We start from the raw sequence: 19,121 nt of genomic DNA, 5'->3' as shown, positions 1-19,121 counted from the left end.
CAGGTCAGAACACACAGAAGCTGCAGACCAAACAGCAAAGAGTCTTTGGTGCACTCACTTTAAGTAGCCCCTTTAAATAGCCACGTTAGTGACAGGCGCACGCGTGCACGCGCCGACGCACCGTGAACGTGCGTGCCTGCCGTGCAATTCCTGCTGCACGGCTATGCCTTTCCTGACACAAACTCTAAAGAAGAAGTGGAAAATGAGGAGTTCTGTTGAAACCAAACTACGATCAGGTAAACCAACTAGAAATTCAGCCACAGCTTCCAGGAAAATTGTTCAGGATGCAAAGAAAAACCCACAAATAACTTCAGGTGAAATACAGGACTCTCTGAAAACATATGGTGTGGCTGTTTCAAGATGCACAATAAGGAGGCACTTGAAGAAATATGGGCTGCATGGTAAAGTCGCCAGAAAAAATCCATTACTACGCAAATACCACAAAGTATCCCGCTTACAATACATCAAACAGCACAGAGACAAGCCTCAAACCTTCTGGCACAAAGTTATTTGGAGTGATGAGACCAAAATTGAGCTTTTTGGCCACAACCATAAACGCTACATTTGGAGAGGAGTCAATAAGGCCTACGATGAAAGGTTCCCCACTCCTACTGTAAAACACGAGGTGGATTGCTGATGTTTTTTTAGGTGTGTGTGAGCTACAAAGGCACAGGAAATTTTGTCAAAATTGATGGCAAGATGATGCAGTATGTTATCAAAAAATACTGAAGGAACATTTGCATTCATCAGCCAGGAAGCTGCGCATAGGACGTACTTGGACATTCCAACATGACAATAAAAAAAAATACAAGGCCAAGTTGACCTGTTATTGGCTACAGCAGAATAAAGTGAAGGTTTTGGAGTGGTCATCTCAGTCTCCTGACCAGTGGCGTCGGCGGGGGGGGGGCTCACCGTCGCTGAAGCCCCGAGTGGGTCTCGAAAAGCCCAGAGTCACGAGTGGGCACCGTTCTATTTATAGCCCTGAGCACCGCCGAGCGGGGACTGATCTTATACCGAGCGCTGCCGAGCGGGGACCGATCTTATCCCGAGCACCGCCAATTGTGGGACCGCGGGACGTGTGACGTCCATCATAGGCGCTGCAGGCTCCAGAAGGCGGGAATTACAATTCAGCCGCCGCGTGAGATCCACGCTTGGTGCTCGGCTCTCCTTCTCTCCTCCTCTCCTCCGGCTGCTTGCTGTGAAGATGGCCGCGCACCGCACACCATGGCTGAGCTGTTGCTGCAGGACACATAAAGTCTCCTGGTCAGGTAGGTCAGTGTGTGTCACTACCATCAGTGTATGTCAGATAGGTCAGTGTATGTTAGGTAGGTAGGTCAGTGTATGTCAGGTAGGTCAGTGTTTGTATGTCAGGTAGGTAGGTCAGTGTATGTATGTCAGGTAGGTTAGTGTATGTCAGGTAGGTCAGTGTATGTATGTCAGGTAGGTAGGTCAGTGTATGTATGTCAGATAGGTAGGTCAGTGTATGTATGTCAGGTAGGTCAGTGCGTGTCAGGTAGGTAGGTCAGTGTGTGTCAAGTAGGTCTGTGTATGTATGTCAGGTAGGTCAGTGCGTGTCAGGTAGGTCAGTGCGTGTATGTCAGTGCGTGTCAGGTAGTTCAGTGTGTGTCAGGTAGGTAGGTAGGTAGGTAGGTCAGTGTATGTATGTCAGGTAGGCCAGTGCGTGTCAGGTAGGAAGGTCAGTGTGTGTATGTCAGGTAGGTCAGTGCGTGTCAGGTAGGTAGGTCAGTGTATGTATGTCAGGTAGGTCAGTGCGTGGCAGGTAGGTAGGTTAGTGCGTGTAGGTCAGTGCGTGTCAGGTAGGTAGGTCAGTGTATGTCAGGTAGGTGAGTTTAGCGGTCAGCATTGATGGGCACCAGTAAGCCAAGCAGCAACCAGCAAGCTTACCCCCTGCCACAATGAAAATTACATTTCTAAAAGGAAAACATGGTAATTTAACCACTTCAGCCCTGGAAGGTTTTACCCCCTTAGCGACAGGCCATTTTTTGCGATACAGCACTGCGTTACGTTAACTGACAATTGGGCGGTCGTGTGACGCTGTACCCAAATAAAATTGTCCTTTTTTTCCCACAAACAGAGCTTCCTTTTGATGGTATTTGATCACCTCCACAGTTTTTATTTTTTGCGCTATAAACAAAAAAGAGAGACAATTTTGAAAAAAAAATAATATTTTTTTACTTTCTACTATAATGCATATCTAACATTACATAATAAATGGATAGATTTTTATCCCGAATTTTGTGTGAATACCTTTTCCTCCTGTTAAAGTGTTTAGCACTTTAAAGTCACATTTTTTGCTCTATAATTTGAATTCACTTAATCTTTCTGTTTACACAATAATGTGTTCCTATTCACTCAACATACCTAAAAAAAAGAAAGTTTGAAAAGATATATTATCTACAAATTAGGCCTTATTCACACCATATATTCATTAAAACTGTAAAAAGTACAGATCTGACTTGCTTAGGCCTTATTCACACCATATGCAGAGGCCTTTTTAGGTCTCTCCAAGAACACAAAGAAATCATTTGTTTTCTGTATGTGCCCTGTTCACCCCACAATGTTGGTGTTGATGTTAAACCTCATTTGCCACATAGCTGCCCAAATAAATAGGGCATTGAGGTCTGCTTGTGAGTTGGAGGCATCCTATAAGGACCTTAGACTGCTACATAGCTTGCTGTCATCTGCAAGCACGGAAATGGTACTTTTAATTAAGTGTTCTTGCATAGCAAGACCACTTACTGTTATCTCACATATATATATTTAAGTGTTCTTGCATAGCAAGACCACTTACTGTTATCTCACATATATATTATTCTTATTATTATAGCCAAATTTACCACCCTAACTCCTCCCACAGTTTTTACACTACATAGACAAGTAATATACCGAAACGTGCGGATTGTTCCCGAATGGTGTGCTATTACTTTGTGGAACGTTTCGCCGAATGGTTCACGAAATATCGTCGTTTTTGCGGCGAAATTGGTCCCATAGGAATGAATGGGGAAACTAGAGTGGGAGATGACAAAAGCTGGAAAATCAGAACATGATTTCTAAACTGCCGCCACTCCCTCATTTTCAAGCCCACCTACACAAATCTTATATCAAAACGTTCAGCTATCCCTGCTGCCAGTAAACATGTCCACGGCTAAGCCATAGTCCTGATAGTTTTCACAATATGACCATTTGTTTGCAACTCACGCCGTCCATTGACATTCATTGAAACTACACTCTAGCCCCCTCCAAATTTGAAGGGCAATTTCTAAACTGCAACTGTGCCTCCATTTTTAATATTTCAGAGACATACTATACATCAAAATCTAGGTCTGGGTCTTGTGATTCTCACAATATAAAGATCTTCGCTGTAGGATGTATAGTTTTTAAAATACGGCCATTTGTTTAGAGGTCATTTCAGGAAATTTTAGCCATTAATCAGAGTGTACTGTTAGTGTTTGTTTTGTTGCCATGGTTACCAAAGCTTCTGTTATACACAGGGGGGAGGTGGCTGGAGCATCTCAGCTGATTACAGAGCCCGGGGGAGGGGACAGACACACCATGTACTGATTTATAATAGAGGAATATGATGGGGCAGTTTTGATGGGGTAATTCTGATGGGGCAGTTTTGATGAAGCAGTATTTGGGAAGCATAAACAGGGCATGAGCGTTGCTAGGAAACAGTGGTTGTAAACACAAGATGCTGAGACACTCCAAATGCATGTGACTTCATCTGCTAGACTTGATAATGCTTGTAGACTCCTCCCACAGTTTTCACACTACAGAGACAAATAATATACCGAAACGAGCGGATTGTTCCCGATTGGTGTGTTATTACTTTGTGGAATGTTTTGCCGAATGGTCCACGAAATGACGTTTTTGCGGCGAAATTGGTCCCATAGGAATGAATGGCGAAATGTTCAAAACTAGAGTGGGAAGTGACAAAAGCTGACAACCCCATGATCAGCCAAAACATTATGACCACCCCATGATCAGCCAAAACATTATGACCGCCCCATGTAAAAAAAAAAAATATTTTTGAAAAAAAAAAAAAAATTTTTGAAAAAAGTAAAAAAATAATTTTTGAAAAAAAAAAATCATTTTTGAAAAAAAAAAAATATATTTTTGAAAAAAAAAAAATATTTTTGAAAAAAAAATTTCTTTTAAAAAAAAAATTATTTTTGAAAAAAAATATATTTGAAAAAAAAAAAATATTTTTGAAAAAAAAAATTATTTTTGAAAAAAAAATTACTTTAAAAAAAATAATAATTTCGAAAAAAAAATTATTTTTGAAATAAAAAAATTCATTTTTGAAAAAAAAAATTACCTTTGAAAAAAAAAATTACTTTTGAAAAAAAAAATCATTTTTGAAGAAAAAAAAATCATTTTTGATTAAAAAAAATTCATTTTTGAAAAAAAAAATTACTTTTGAAAAAAATGTTCAGCTCTTTCAGCGAATGATGGAACTTTTTTACCACTATTTATACTTTTTAAAATATTTAAGCTTTTTAACACTTTTCACAGTTACTCAAGCCACTCCACCCCACCCAGTTACTCCGCCCACTCCAGTTGTAGAGGCAAGAACACTTTCACAATTTCCCCAGAAATTGTACCTTTTCTAGTTCTTATTATTATAGCCAAATTTACCACCCTAACTCCTCCCACAGTTTTTACACTACATAGACAAGTAATATACCGAAACGTGCGGATTGTTCCCGAATGGTGTGCTATTACTTTGTGGAACGTTTCGCCGAATGGTTCACAAAATATCGTCATTTTTGCGGCGAAATTGGTCCCATAGGAATGAATGGGGAAACTAGAGTGGGAGATGACAAAAGCTAAAAAAATCAGAACATGATTTCTAAACTGCCGCCACTCCCTCATTTTCAAGCCCACCTACACAAATCTTATATCAAAACGTTCAGCTATCCCTGCTGCCACTAAACATGTCCACGGCTAAGCCATAGTCCTGATAGTTTTCACAATATGACCATTTGTTTGCAACTCACGCCGTCCATTGACATTCATTGAAACTACACTCTAGCCCCCTCCAAATTTGAAGGGCAATTTCTAAACTGCGACCGTGCCTTCATTTTTAATATTTCACAGACATACTATACATCAAAATCTAGGTCTGGGTCTTGTGATTCTCACAATATAAAGATCTTCGCTGTAGGATGTATAGTTTTTAAAATACGGCCATTTGTTTAGAGGTCATTTCAGGAAATTTTAGCCATTAATCAGAGTGTACTGTTAGTGTTTGTTTTGTTGCCATGGTTACCAAAGCTTCTGTTATACACAGGGGGGGAAGGTGGCTGGAGCATCTCAGCTGATTACAGAGCCCGGGGGAGGGGACAGACACACCATGTACTGATTTATAATAGAGGAATATGATGGGGCAGTTTTGATGGGGTAATTTTGATGGGGCAGTTTTGATGAAGTAGTATTTGGGAAGCATAAACAGGGCATGAGCGTTGCTAGGAAACAGTGGTTGTAAACACAAGATGCTGAGACACCCCAAATGCATGTGACTTCATCTGCTAGACTTGATAATGCTTGTAGACTCCTCCCACAGTTTTTACACTACAGAGACAAGTAATATACCGAAACGTGCGGATTGTTCCCGATTGGTGTGCTATCACTTTGTGGAACGTTTCGCCGAATGGTCCACGAAATATCGTTGTTTTTGCGGTGAAATTGGTCCCATAGGAATGAATGGCAAAATGTTCAAAAGGAAATGTTGCTAGGAAACAGTGGTTGTAAACACAAGATGCTGAGACACCCCAAATGCATGTGACTTCATCTGCTAGACTTGATAATGCTTGTAGACTCCTCCCACAGTTTTTACACTACAGAGACAAGTAATATACCGAAACGTGCGGATTGTTCCCGATTGGTGTGCTATCACTTTGTGGAACGTTTCGCCGAATGGTCCACGAAATATCGTAGTTTTTGCGGCGAAATTGGTCCCATAGGAATGAATGGCAAAATGTTCAAAAGGAAATGTTGCTAGGAAACAGTGGTTGTAAACACAAGATGCTGAGACACCCCAAATGCATGTGACTTCATCTGCTAGACTTGATAATGCTTGTAGACTCCTCCCACATTTTCCACACTACAGAGACAAGTAATATACCGAAACGTGCGGATTTTTCCCGATTGGTGTGCTATTACTTTGTGGAACGTTTCGCCGAATGGTCCACGAAATATCGTCGTTTTTGCGGCAAAATTGGTCCCATAGGAATGAATGGCGAAATGTTCAAAACTAGAGTGGGAGGTGACAAAAGCTGACAACCCCATGATCAGCCAAAACATTATGACCACCCCATGATCAGCCAAAACATTATGACCGCCCCATGTAAAAAAAAAAATATTTTTGAAAGAAAAATATTTTTGAAAAAAAAATATATTTTTGAAAAAAAAATTACTTTTGAAAAAAAAAAAAATAAAAAAAAAAATCATTTTTGAAAAAAACAAAATTCATTTTTGAAAAAAAAAATTTCATTTTTGAAAAAAAAAATCATTTAAAAAAATCATTTTTGAAAAAACAAAAAAACAAAATCATTTTTGAAAAAATAAAAAAACAAAATCATTTTTGAAAAAAAAAAATCACAAAGCTCTGAGGGGAATTATAGCTCCTCTCACACAGCTCTAAGGACAATTATAGCATTATAGCTCCTCCCACACAGCTTGGAGGGAAGTTATAGCTCCTCCAATACAGCTTTGAGGGGAATTATAGCTCCTCCCACACAGCTCAAAGGGGAATTATAGCATTATAGCTTAGCATTATAGCTCCTCCTACACAGCTCTGAGGGGAATTACAGCTTAGCATTATAGCTCCTCCCACACAGCTGAGGAGAATTAGAGCTCCTCCCACACAACTCTGAGAGGAATTATAGTTTCTTCCACACCGCTGTGAGGGGAATTATAGCTCCTTTTAAACAGCTCTGAGGGGAATTATAGCTTCTCCCACACAACTCTGATGGGAAATGTAGCTTCTCCCACACAGCTCTGAGGGGAAATATAGCTTCTCCCACACAGCTCTAAGGGGAATTATAGCTCCTCCCACACAACACTAAGGGGAATTGTATCTCCTCCCACACAGCTCTGAGGGGAATTATAGCATTATTGCTCCTCCCACACAGCTCAGAGGGGAGTTATAGCTCCTCCCACACAGCTCTGAGGCGAATTATAGCTCCTCCTCCAACACAACTCTGAGGGGAATTATAGCTCTTCGAACAAAGCTCTGAGGAGAATTATAGCTCCTTCCACAAATATCATCATGCCATCTAAAGGAAAGAGATCTAAAGCTGCAAAGATACGCTGGACTAAACTGGATCCGGAGCCCCACAGCAGCATAGTGGATATGGAGGTTTGTGACAGTGAATGTGCCCAGGAGGTACATAGTGAACCTGTGGTGTCATTTTCATGTTCAACTCAGTGTCAAGTTCAAGAGCACAGTGACAGTGTGATGGGCACTTCTGAAAACCATGGCATGCAAGAACCATGTGTACCAAGTGAGATTTCTGTGCAGGCATCATTTCATCAGGGTCATCATGGCTATGGAAGGTTAAGGAACAAACAGTGTACATGCAGGGCTCTGACATTTTTGGCATACCACAGTGAGCTTGATGATGTGAGAAAGGGTGATCTTGATCAAATACTGAAGAAGGGCAACAGCTTGTATGGCTCAACAATAAAACAGCTAAAACAAAGAAATGTCTATCAGCATCAACACTTGACAATGGAAGAAGTGCCCCTCAGAGTCAACACTGACAAATATGAGTATAACGTTGTTAAATCTCCAGTGTTATCGGGATGTATGAGAGACACGGTAGACGGTGACAACCAAGGTTGGTTTGTTGACCTCTCCACAAGACTTCAGTGCCTCAATGCAGATGTTACACATGCACTTTTTATAGTAGTGCCATATTGCATTGCATTGTTCAGAGACAAGTCTGGGAGATATGGACTGTTTGATTCTCATAGTCGAAATAAGGATGGACTTCCTGCCACTGGAAAAGGAAAAGCTGTTATGATCGCTTTTACACATTTGAGTGATATGGGGGCAAGGATTTATAAGTTGTATGAATTGCTCCTTACAGACACCAGAGGCCCTATTGATGGACTGCAGTATGACTTCATGCCAGTCTCATTTCATCGTGCAAGACGTCTGTCAGATGGTTTGCTGTCCCCACTGGTGCAATCTGACAAACCACATAATGCAAAGCATGTGGAGAACAAAGTGACACAGATGACCAAAGATGTAACACACACTGGATTCCCAGCCAGCAAGCATTCTCCACGGTCAGTTGATGCGAAATCCTCACAGGGCATATGGAAGGACAGTAAGGCATTGTCCAAATTAAATGCACAGAGACGACAAAAACTGAAGACAAGACACAGAAATGAAAGAAGGCGTGATTTCAAGGCTACAAAGATGTCTGTCACCAATAAGAAAAGGACATACATCACCAGCCGATACAGAGCAGATGCTGATTTTAAGTTGAAGCAGAAGCAATAAATCATTCGCAAATATGCAACAGATGCCAATTTCAACTTGAAGCAGAAGCAATACATCACCAGAAAATATGCGACAAATGCAGATTTCAACTTGAAACAGAAGCAGTACACCACCAGAAAATATGCGACAAATGCAGATTACAACTTGAAGAAGAAGCAATACATCACCAGAAAATATGCCACAAATGTCGATTTCAAATTGAAGCAGAAGCAATACATCACCAGAAAATATCATAATGATCCTGCTTTCAGAAAACGTCACTTGCAACATTGCATGAGTTACATGAAAATGAAGCGTCAAACTCAAGCAGATTTTCGCATAACCCATAAGATGCAATGTGCCTTCAAAATAAGAATGAAATACAGACGATGGACTCGTGTCATGCGGGAATGCAGTCAACCAGTGGACAACAGCCTAATGCAGACAGCTATATCCACTTTCCATGAATGCATTAAAGCTGGGCCAACATTTGTGTGCACGATGTGTCATCGCACCCTTTTCCCTAACCAAGTGAAACATTGCATTCACAGCAATTACAAGAAGAATCTACACATTGTTGCTGCCTGTTTGACAGGGAAATATGTCCATGTGTGCAACAATCACTGTCAAGGACCTGAACAATGCACCGTACCAGATGAAAGGACCAAAGAATGGATTTGTCACAACTGTGATTTACATTTAAAAGCAGGACACAAATCATCCATCGCTGTAGCTAACAACATGGAGCTGGCGCCCATTCCCCCAGAGCTCTGCGATTTGAATGTGCTGGAAAGACAACTTTTGGCCAAAATACTGCCATTTGCCAAGATCATCACACTTCCCAAAGGTCGACAGGCAGCTATACATGGCGCTGTAGTGTGTGTGCCATCCGAGGTGGAAACCACGGTCAATACTCTACCAAGATCGCACAGCAAATCCCAGTTACACAGAGTCAAGCTGAAAAGACGTCTGACTTACAAAGGCCACCAGCTGTTTCATTATGTCAACATGGGAAATGTAGTAGCAGGTCTGTCAAAACTCATTGACACACACCCCGACTACAGTGACATTTCAATTAGAGTGGATGAGACAATCGCTGATGATGATGATAATGATGATGGGATGGAACTCGACAGTTGTGACGAAACTGAAATGATGGAGATACTTGAACGCATCGAAAATTGTGATCCATCAGAGGTACAGTCTGCATGTTTACCGGCTGCTTCTGAGCAACAGGAAGGCCATGACCAACAACCTCCCAATGCAGAGGATGAGAAGGATACACTAAGACCTGGAATTGGCCTAGACAGTTGTTTGCAGCCATCTGACCTTGGAGAGGAAGCACTGACACACGGTGATGGAATATTCAGCATTGCACCTGCACAAGGAAACACACCTGTCAGCTTCTTTAAAGTTCCTAGGCTTGAGGCAATGGCTTTCCCTGTTCAGTTCCCTACTGGACAGAATACATTGGACCAGGCAAGACAAGTCAAACTGTCCCCGAGCATGTATTTCAATGCAAGGCTTTTTTGTGTTGATACTCGTTTTGCAAGAGACACAAGCTACCTCTTCTTTGCGCAGTTTGTCACAGAAACACACATGGCCAAAAGCAGCATGTCCATCCAGTTAAGGAAAGGAAAACCCAATACCAGGGATGGACGGAAAATATCCAACAAGCTGCTACAGGACAAGTGTGAGGTTGAGAGGTTGGTGCGAAACCGAGATGCCACAAGGTTCATGCAACCACTGAGAGGGAGTCCAGCTTACTGGGATAAAAATATGAAGAATTTGCTAGCCATGGTCAGACAATTGGGTAAGCCAACATTTTTTCTTACCTTCTCTGCTGCAGAATTCAGATGGCCAGAGGTAATAACGGCAATAAAGGCACAACAAGGTCAAAAGGTGGATTTTGCGGGGCTAGACTGGGCTGAAAAGTGTGACATTCTTCGAGGCAACCCAGTGACCACCATGCGCATGTTTGACAAACGGGTTGATGCTCTGATGCGAGAGCTGCTGTTGGGTCCTGCACAGCCAATTGGTGAAGTTATCGATTACTTTTACCGGGTTGAATTTCAGGCGAGAGGGAGCCCTCATATACATTGTCTCTGTTGGGTAGCAGGAGCTCCTATATTTGGACAAGACAGTGATGACAAGGTGTGTGCCTTTATAGATCATAACATCTCATGCCAGCTGCCTGATGAAGCCAAACAGGCCTTACTTCACAGATTTGTAACAGAACTTCAAATGCACAGCAGATCTCATTCAAAATCATGCAAGAAAGGTAACAGAGTATGCAGATTTGGATTTCCAAAGCCACCTATTAGAAAAACGAGGATAACTTACCCGATGCCAGAAGAACAAGGAGATTGTGCAATGAAACCACAAGCAGCCAAAAACAAACTGAAACCAGTCTGGGATTTGCTTAATAACCCAAAAGTGCAGCTTGAAGACATGTCACAGCTACTGGCACAGTGTGATATGACTTTGAATCAGTACAACTCCTACATTCAGGCATTGACCTCCTCAAGCGTGATTCTAATGAAGCGTGATGTCAAGGACTGCTGGGTGAACAACTATAATCCACATTTGCTGACGGCCTGGAACGCCAACATGGACATCCAGTACATTCTTGATGAGTATGGTTGCATCATGTACATGTTGTCCTACATATCCAAGCCAGAACGGGAGCTGAGTGACTATCTCAAAACAATAGTCAAAGAAATGAGCCCAGAAACAGCGACAGAACGAGAAGAAATGAAAGAGGTTCTTCAGGCTTATTCAAAACACAGAGAGGTCAGCGCCCAGGAGTCTGTGGCCCGTACGTGCAGCCTGAAAATGAAGTCTTGCTCACGTGAGGTTGTTTTTCTGCCAACTGGTGACAACGCACTGAAAATGAGTCTCCCGCTCAGTGCATTGCAGAACAAACCAGCCGATTCTCTTAATGTGTGGATGACGAGTTTTGTCGACAAATACAGAGCCAGACCTGAAACACCAGAGTTTGAGTCCATGTGTCTGGCAGACTTTGCATCCCATTACAGGGTTGTCTATGGCAAGCAGAAGGAAGATGGCAAGCAAAAGGAAGACAGCAAGCGTGTCAGCCTATTGAATGAAATGGGAATGATTCAAAAATGCACGAGAGGGAAGCCTGCAATCATCAGGTACGCACGCTTCTCAGAGAAGAAGGACCCTGAGAACTACTACGGCAGACTGCTTAAACTGTACCTCCCCCACCGTTCAGAGTCATCACTGAAAACTGTAAGGTTCCCAACACACCAGGATTTTTACAAAGGCGCCTGTGTGAGCTTACCAGGAGAAGAAGCAATCCAAGCAGTGTCTGCAATTGTTACCAGCAACCAAAAGAAGTTCGAACAACACAACAAAATTGTGGAACAAGTCTTGGATGACTTTGTAAAAAACGGACCTGTTGAAGATGCTTGGAACACCTTTGCCCCAGAAGCTGAGTTGGATAGGTTGGAATGTGTAGAGGAACGCAAAGAAGGGGAGCCACTTCATGAGAATGAACAAGATGATGTTCCGGAGTATACACGTCACAAACAAACAGGTGGAATTGTGCTTACTGTGAAAGCCCCACAAATGTGCCCTGATTTCCTTCGGAAAATGTACAGAAACCTTAACCGGACACAAGCTCAGACATTCTACTCAGTTTGTGACTGGTGCACTAACCGTGTGCGTGGCCTAAATCCTGGCCCATTCTATTACTTTGTCACTGGTGGTGCAGGGACAGGCAAATCACACCTGATAAAGTGCATCTATGCTGAGGCGACAAAGATACTCTGTAAACTTACCAGACTACGTGAGGAAGCAGACATATCCATGCCCAGCGTTTTACTAACTGCATTTACAGGAACAGCAGCTTTCAACATTTCAGGCAACACATTGCATTCTCTGCTGAAGTTGCCAAGAAGCTTGAAGCCACCCTACCAAGGACTTGGAAATCTAATAGATGAAGTGAGGGCACAGCTGTCAAATGCGGAGATCATTGTTATTGACGAGGTGTCAATGATTTCAAAGCCCCTGTTTGCCTACATCAACTGGAGATTACAGCAAATCAAAGGCAGTAAGAAACCTTTTGGTGGTATGTCAGTACTAGCAGTAGGAGACTTTTACCAGGTCCCCCCGCTGGGAAAAAGTAAACCACTCTGCGTGTTTGAGGAAAATACCAATGACGTCTGGAAAGACAACTTTCAGATGATCACGCTGACAGAGATCATGCGACAGAAGGAAGACATTTCATTTGCTGAGCTTTTGAATAGAATCAGAGTCAAGCAGAAGACTGGCACCTTAAGCAATGATGACAAAGCTCTGCTTGCTCAGGCTTTTACAGATCCCACCCACTGCCCTAATGACGTGCTACACATATTTGCCACCAACAAAGAGGTTCACAAACATAATGCTGCAACTGTGTCTGTTCTCCATTCAAACGTCACCAACATAGATGCCGACGATTACAGAAAAGACCCTAAGACAGGAGTGATGCTGAGGCAACACCAACCTTTCAAAGGACACAAAGACAATCTGATTGACACACTGCAAGCAGCTGAAGGTGCCCGTATCATGATCACAAGAAACATTGATGTAGAAGACGGGCTTGTTAACGGGACATTTGGCAAGATTGCAAGAATAATCATCCAGACTGAGAATGGTGCTACTACGGTAAACAAGCTTGGGCTTGTGCTGGACAATCCAAATGCAGGACAGAGATACCGTAACAAGTCGTCTTGTGATGCTGACAACTTGGTGTACATAGAAAGGGTAGAGGAAAACCCGAGACAGAAAGGAGTTGTTCGCAGGCAGTTCCCCCTGAAGTTGGCTTTTGGATGTACGATTCATAAGTGTCAGGGGATGTCGATACAGTCGGCAGTGGTCTCATTGAAACGGGTCTTCCAACCGGGAATGGCCTATGTTGCTCTGAGTAGAACGACTACACTACAAGGACTGTACATAACCGACTTTGATGAGAAGAAGATCTTTGCTGATCCTGAAATCACAGCTTCCCTGGATTCAATGAAGAATGCATCACTGGAAAGTGTTATGCCCCTCTTAAAGTTTCTACAGACAACAGACATACAGCAAACATTAACAATTATCCATCACAACACGGAAGGATTACCAGCTCACATTGAAGATATCAAATCTCACCATGAGTTGACACTTGGAGATGTTTTATGTTTCACTGAAACTCATCTCTCAGGCTCTTCTGTTGCTGAAAGTCTCCAGCTGGAGGGCTACAACCTGTTCAAACGCAACAGACACCTCTCGTACACAAACCTTCCTGACATTGCAAGTAAAAGTGGCGGAGGTGTCGCCTTGTATGTCAGAAACCATTTCAAGGCCTATGAAAAGCAGTATCATCACAATGTGACTGACTTGGAGTTCTTGGTTGTCAAACTGGAGTCCCCTGTACAAGCTTTGATCGCTGTCGTTTACAGGCCACCGGATTACAGTATTGGCCAATTCCTTACTAACCTGCTGGGCCTCTTGGAATCTTTGGAAATAATGGATTGCCAACCTATAATACTCTGCGGAGATTTCAATGAAGATTTTCTGTGCAGAGAAAAGAAGCCAATATCTGACCTTCTTCACTCAAGAGGATATACTCAACTGGTCTGGGCAGCCACCACAGAAAAAAACACACTGTTGGATCACATTTACATCTCCAGGGTGCAGCAGTGTCTCCAGTCAGGAGTACTGCACAGTTATTACAGCTACCATTATCCTGTGTATTGTGTTTTGAGCAGTGGTTGTGAACACGCTTAGAGCCTGCATAAACAGGGCATGAGTGTTGCCAGGAAACAGTGGTTGTGAGACAGTGGTCATCAAACAGATAAAGTGGCAATGAGGGTCAGTTTACGTGGCCATAGTTATGTGGGACCATTTACAATTAGATAAACATCATTCTCTATATTTCATGTTCGGTGTACTTGTTAGACACTGAACTCACTTACTCCCCCCCATCCATCACAGACATCTGTCCTCATCATATAGTAAGAGGAATACCGCGCTGTAGTGCACCCAAAAAGGGTACCTGTTTGTGAAATATTGTGAATGACCAAATAGGGGATAACCAAAATAGTGATGAAAATAACTTAGTGAAAAAAAATTAAAAAAAAATACATAATAACAAAAGCAGCCACTCTATGTGAGATACACACACTAATACAACAATATAACAAATATAGCAGCGCTGTAAATAGGAGTAAATACTAGTACCAGTGTTGAATAGGACTAATTGGTTAGAACCCAAATTAAATAACTAACACAGTTCTTGAAACCTAAATCAATAAGTGTTCACTGGACAGTCCTAACACAGTGAATAAAGTCCAAATAAATGTTGTGAAAATACATAGGCTCAGACCCCATTTTTTTAAAGCAGGAAATGTAAAATAGAAAAAATTCCTCCACCGCACCACGGTGGTAGCTGAAAATAAAATGCGCGCTTACCAAACGGCAAGCACAAGGGGGCTTGCGACCTTAACCCGGTCAGGGCCTTTCATTGGATGGGCTTCTAGGAAACGACATGCCACTTCATACAGCCAAAGGGTGATGATACCACTAGTCCACCAAGTCACAGGAAATCACTCTTATCATGGAGATTAATAAAAGACTCCTAGCTGGGGGGTTGTTCTCATTTAGGGGTACCCCGGGAAAAGAGAGGGAAACAACATAGCGTAATCCTGGTTTTGAGGTTTATTAAAAGAATTAAAATAACACTTACAGTGTAGCAGATTCAAATAAGCATAAGAAGTCGGCTGGCTAAAACGATCACCCGTCCTACAGACGGTAGATGCAGCACGTCAGCTCGCCCTATCACACTGTCCTCATCACACTCACCCTCTCCTTCCTGTGCTATAGCCTGCTTGCTGATTAGTAAGACAAAGAAACAGCAAGGAGCAAAACTGCAGAGAAACTGAAAATTTGTAAGGGTTTAAAGTATATGCTTTAATGAATTGCCTTGTATCCAAAAAGTTCAAAAAGTTGACTGTTCAAAATGTTAATGTTAATGTTAATGTATAACGGAAATATACCGCCAGTTCGCTTGTGATGCAATATATTGAAATTATATGTACACTGTGTAAACTGTTTTTGACACACTTGATTTTGGGACGCGAGTCCGTCAGGTGCTATGCTTTGGCTGGGGCGGAATAAATCCTGGTAACCCTTAAGTCTGTGTCCGACAAAGTCATTTACCGATATTTCTACCTTCTACATCATTAGCACTTGTGCACTTTTTAAATTTGATCAATCAATTGGTTAGTGTAATGTTTACTATCTTTACTCACTACAAACACTCCACACAGTTACTCTGCCCATCTGCCCAGTTCAACCTTTCCACAGTTACTCCAACCACACAACAGTTACTCCAGGCACTCCCCCCAGTTACTCCGCTCACTCCAGATGTAGAGGCAAGAACACTTTTCACAATTTCCCCAGAAATTGTAGCTTTTCTAGTTCCAAATGTTATATTATTTATAAATAAGTTTAAAAGTGAGAGCTGCAACACTGAACCTTGGGGTACACTACTAATAACCTTAGACCATTCAGAGTATGAATGATTAATCACTACGCTCTGAAAAATGGTCTTTTAGCCAGTTTTTCTTTTTCCTTTACAAACTGAAGTTTCCAACCCTATAGACTTTAACCGGTTCCCGACCGGCGCACGCCGATGTACGTCGGCAGAATGGCATGCCTGGGCAAATGGGCGTACCCGTACGTCCCTTTGAACTTGCTGCCGTGCTATTGCGCGCGCACCGGCCGGAAGCTCCGTGAGTTGGGTCACGGGTCCCGCAGACTCGATTGCCATGGGGATACCCGTGATCGCCTCACGGAGAGGACGAACGGGGAGATGCTAAAGTAAACAAGCATCTCCCCATTCTGCCTAGTGACAGTGTCACTGATCTCTGCTCCCTGTGATTGGGAGCAGAGATCAGTGACATGTCACATGTAGCCACGCCCCCCCACAGTTAGTAACACATCCCTAGGACATACTTAACCCCTCCCTGGGCCCCTAGTAGTTAACCCCTTCACTGCCAGTGTCATTTACACAGGAATCAGTGCATTTGTATAGCACTGATTGCTGTATAAATGACAATGGTCCCAAAAATGTGTCAAAAATGTCCGATATGTCCGCCATAATGTCGCAGTCACAATAAAAATTGCTGATTGCCGCCATTACTAGTAAAAAAAAAATAATAATAAAAATGCCATAAAACTATCCCTTATTTTGTAAACGCTATAACTTTTGCGCAAACCAATCAATAAACGCTTATTGCAATTTTTTTTTACCAAAAACATGTAGAAGAATAGGTATCGGCCTAAACTGAGGGAAAAAAAAATGTTTTTTTTTTAATTTTTGGGGATATGCATGCATTCTGCTGGGGGGGGGGAGAAAACCTGGTAACAAGCTGAGAAGTGCCTGTGGCAGCTACTACAGGAGACATAAAAAAACGAGAAGACTGTGCTGGGGGAACTAATAGCCCCAGCACCACCAGAGAGAGCCATGCTGTACCCGCACCACCAGAGAGAGAGCCACGCTGTACCGCACCACCAGAGAGAGAGCCACGCTGTACCCGCACCACCAGAGAGCCACGCTGTACCGCACCACCAGAGAGAGAGCCACGCTGTACCGCACCACCAGAGAGAGAGCCACGCTGTACCCGCACCACCAGAGAGATAGCCACGCTGTACCCGCACCACCAGAAAGAGAGCCACCCTGTACCCGCGCCACCAGAGAGAGAGCCACGCTGTACCCACCACCAGAGGGAGAGCCACGCTGTACCGCACCACCAGAGAGCCACACTGTACCTGCATCACCAGAGAGAGAGCCACACTGTACCACACCACCAGAGAGCCACACTGTACCAAACCACCATAGAGCCACGCTGTACATGCACAGAGAGCCACGCTGTACCCGCACCACCAGAAAGAGCCACGCTGTACCCGCACCACCAGAGAGAGAGCCATGCTGTACCGCACCACCAGAGAGCCACACTGTACCCGCACCATCAGAGAAAGCCACGCTGTACCGCACCACCAGAGAGAGCCATGCTGTACCGCACCACCAAAAAGAGAGCAGGTCAGTGTCACTGGGCAGTGTGGGCACAATAGGAGACAGACAGTACTAGCATTGTAAAGGGGCACTGTAATCATTGCAGTGCCCCTTTACAGCACAGTTCCCTTTATATCACCGTGTCCCTGCACATTACAGTGTGGAGGACCAACACCAGCCACCCCCGCGAATGTCTACCTGTCGAAACGCGTAGGGCTGGCGTTTCAGCTTCTCACATTGCCATTTTTTATTCGTTTGTGATCACTTTTTATCTTGTAAAGGTTTTTATTCATTAAAACACCTCGTTTTTGACCTACACCATGTGGAGTCCTTTTCTTCTCTTCCTCCATGGTTCCATCTTCAACTAGCTCCTCCTGATCTTTCCGTTCCGGAACTGGAGAGTGTGCATGATAGCGGTTCAACTTCCACCCAGGACAACCACCCCTCATCGGTGATCGTGACCTACGGGATACCATCCGGGTGGATATCACGGGAGGTCACCTCCTCATGCCTAAACAGACGTACTGCTATACGGCAGATATGTCCTACGGATCCGGTAAGAGTACCCAATCTCTTTCATTCTTGATAATGTTTGTGGTGTGTTACCTGTGGTGGTCTTACATCTGAGTATCAATTCACCGTCCTGTGTTCCAGCTCCTTCCCCTTTGAGAAGACTTCCACTGATCCTAGGTTTATGGACTCTGGTCCCAGATTACACCACATTTCACTATAGACATTTTTGTTCATACCTCACTGGTTTATTTCTACTGTGTCAATTTAAAATTATTATATTTTTTCAGAATTTCCTTTCACTTAATTTTTTTCACGTGTTTTGAGGGTCAGCGCAGCACTTCCTTTACCACATCTCTTGTATCATGTCCACAGTCTCTGACCATCTCTTGTATCATGTCCACAGTCTCTGACCATATCCTGTCTGCAGTCTCTGACCCTCTCCTGTATCATGTCTGCAGTCCCTGACATCTCCTGTACTATGTCTGCAGTCTCTGATGTCTCGTGTACTATGTCTGCAGTCTCTGACGTCTAGTGTACTATGTCTGCAGTCTCTGACGTCTCGTGTACTATGTCTGCAGTCTCTGGCGTCTCCTGTACTATGTCTGCAGTCTCTGACGCCTCCTATACTATGTCTGCAGTCTCTGACCATCTCCTGTAGTATGTCCGCAGTCTCTGGCCATCTCCTGTACTATGTCCACAGTCTCAAACCATCTCCTGTACTATGTGTGCAGTCTCTGACCATCTCCTGTAACAAGTGCGCAGTTTCTGATCGTATCCTGTACCATGTCTACAGTCTCTGACCGTCTCCTGTACCATGTCCACAGTCTCTGACTGTCTCCTGTACCATGTCCACAGCCTCTGACCGTCTCCTGTACCATGTCCGTAGTCTCTGACCATCTCATGTACCATGTCCGTAGTCTCTGACCATCTTCTGTACCATGTCCGCTGTCTCTGATTGTCTCCTGTACTATGTCCGCAGTGTCTGAGCGTGATAATGTGATAATGACATTGTCGAAAAGAGGCGGG

Source organism: Aquarana catesbeiana, linkage group LG08, assembly GCF_042186555.1.
Source record: "Aquarana catesbeiana isolate 2022-GZ linkage group LG08, ASM4218655v1, whole genome shotgun sequence".
Classification (NCBI taxonomy): Eukaryota; Metazoa; Chordata; class Amphibia; order Anura; family Ranidae; genus Aquarana; species Aquarana catesbeiana.
The sequence above is the reverse complement of the archived record's forward strand: the minus strand, read 5'-3'. Positions refer to the sequence as shown.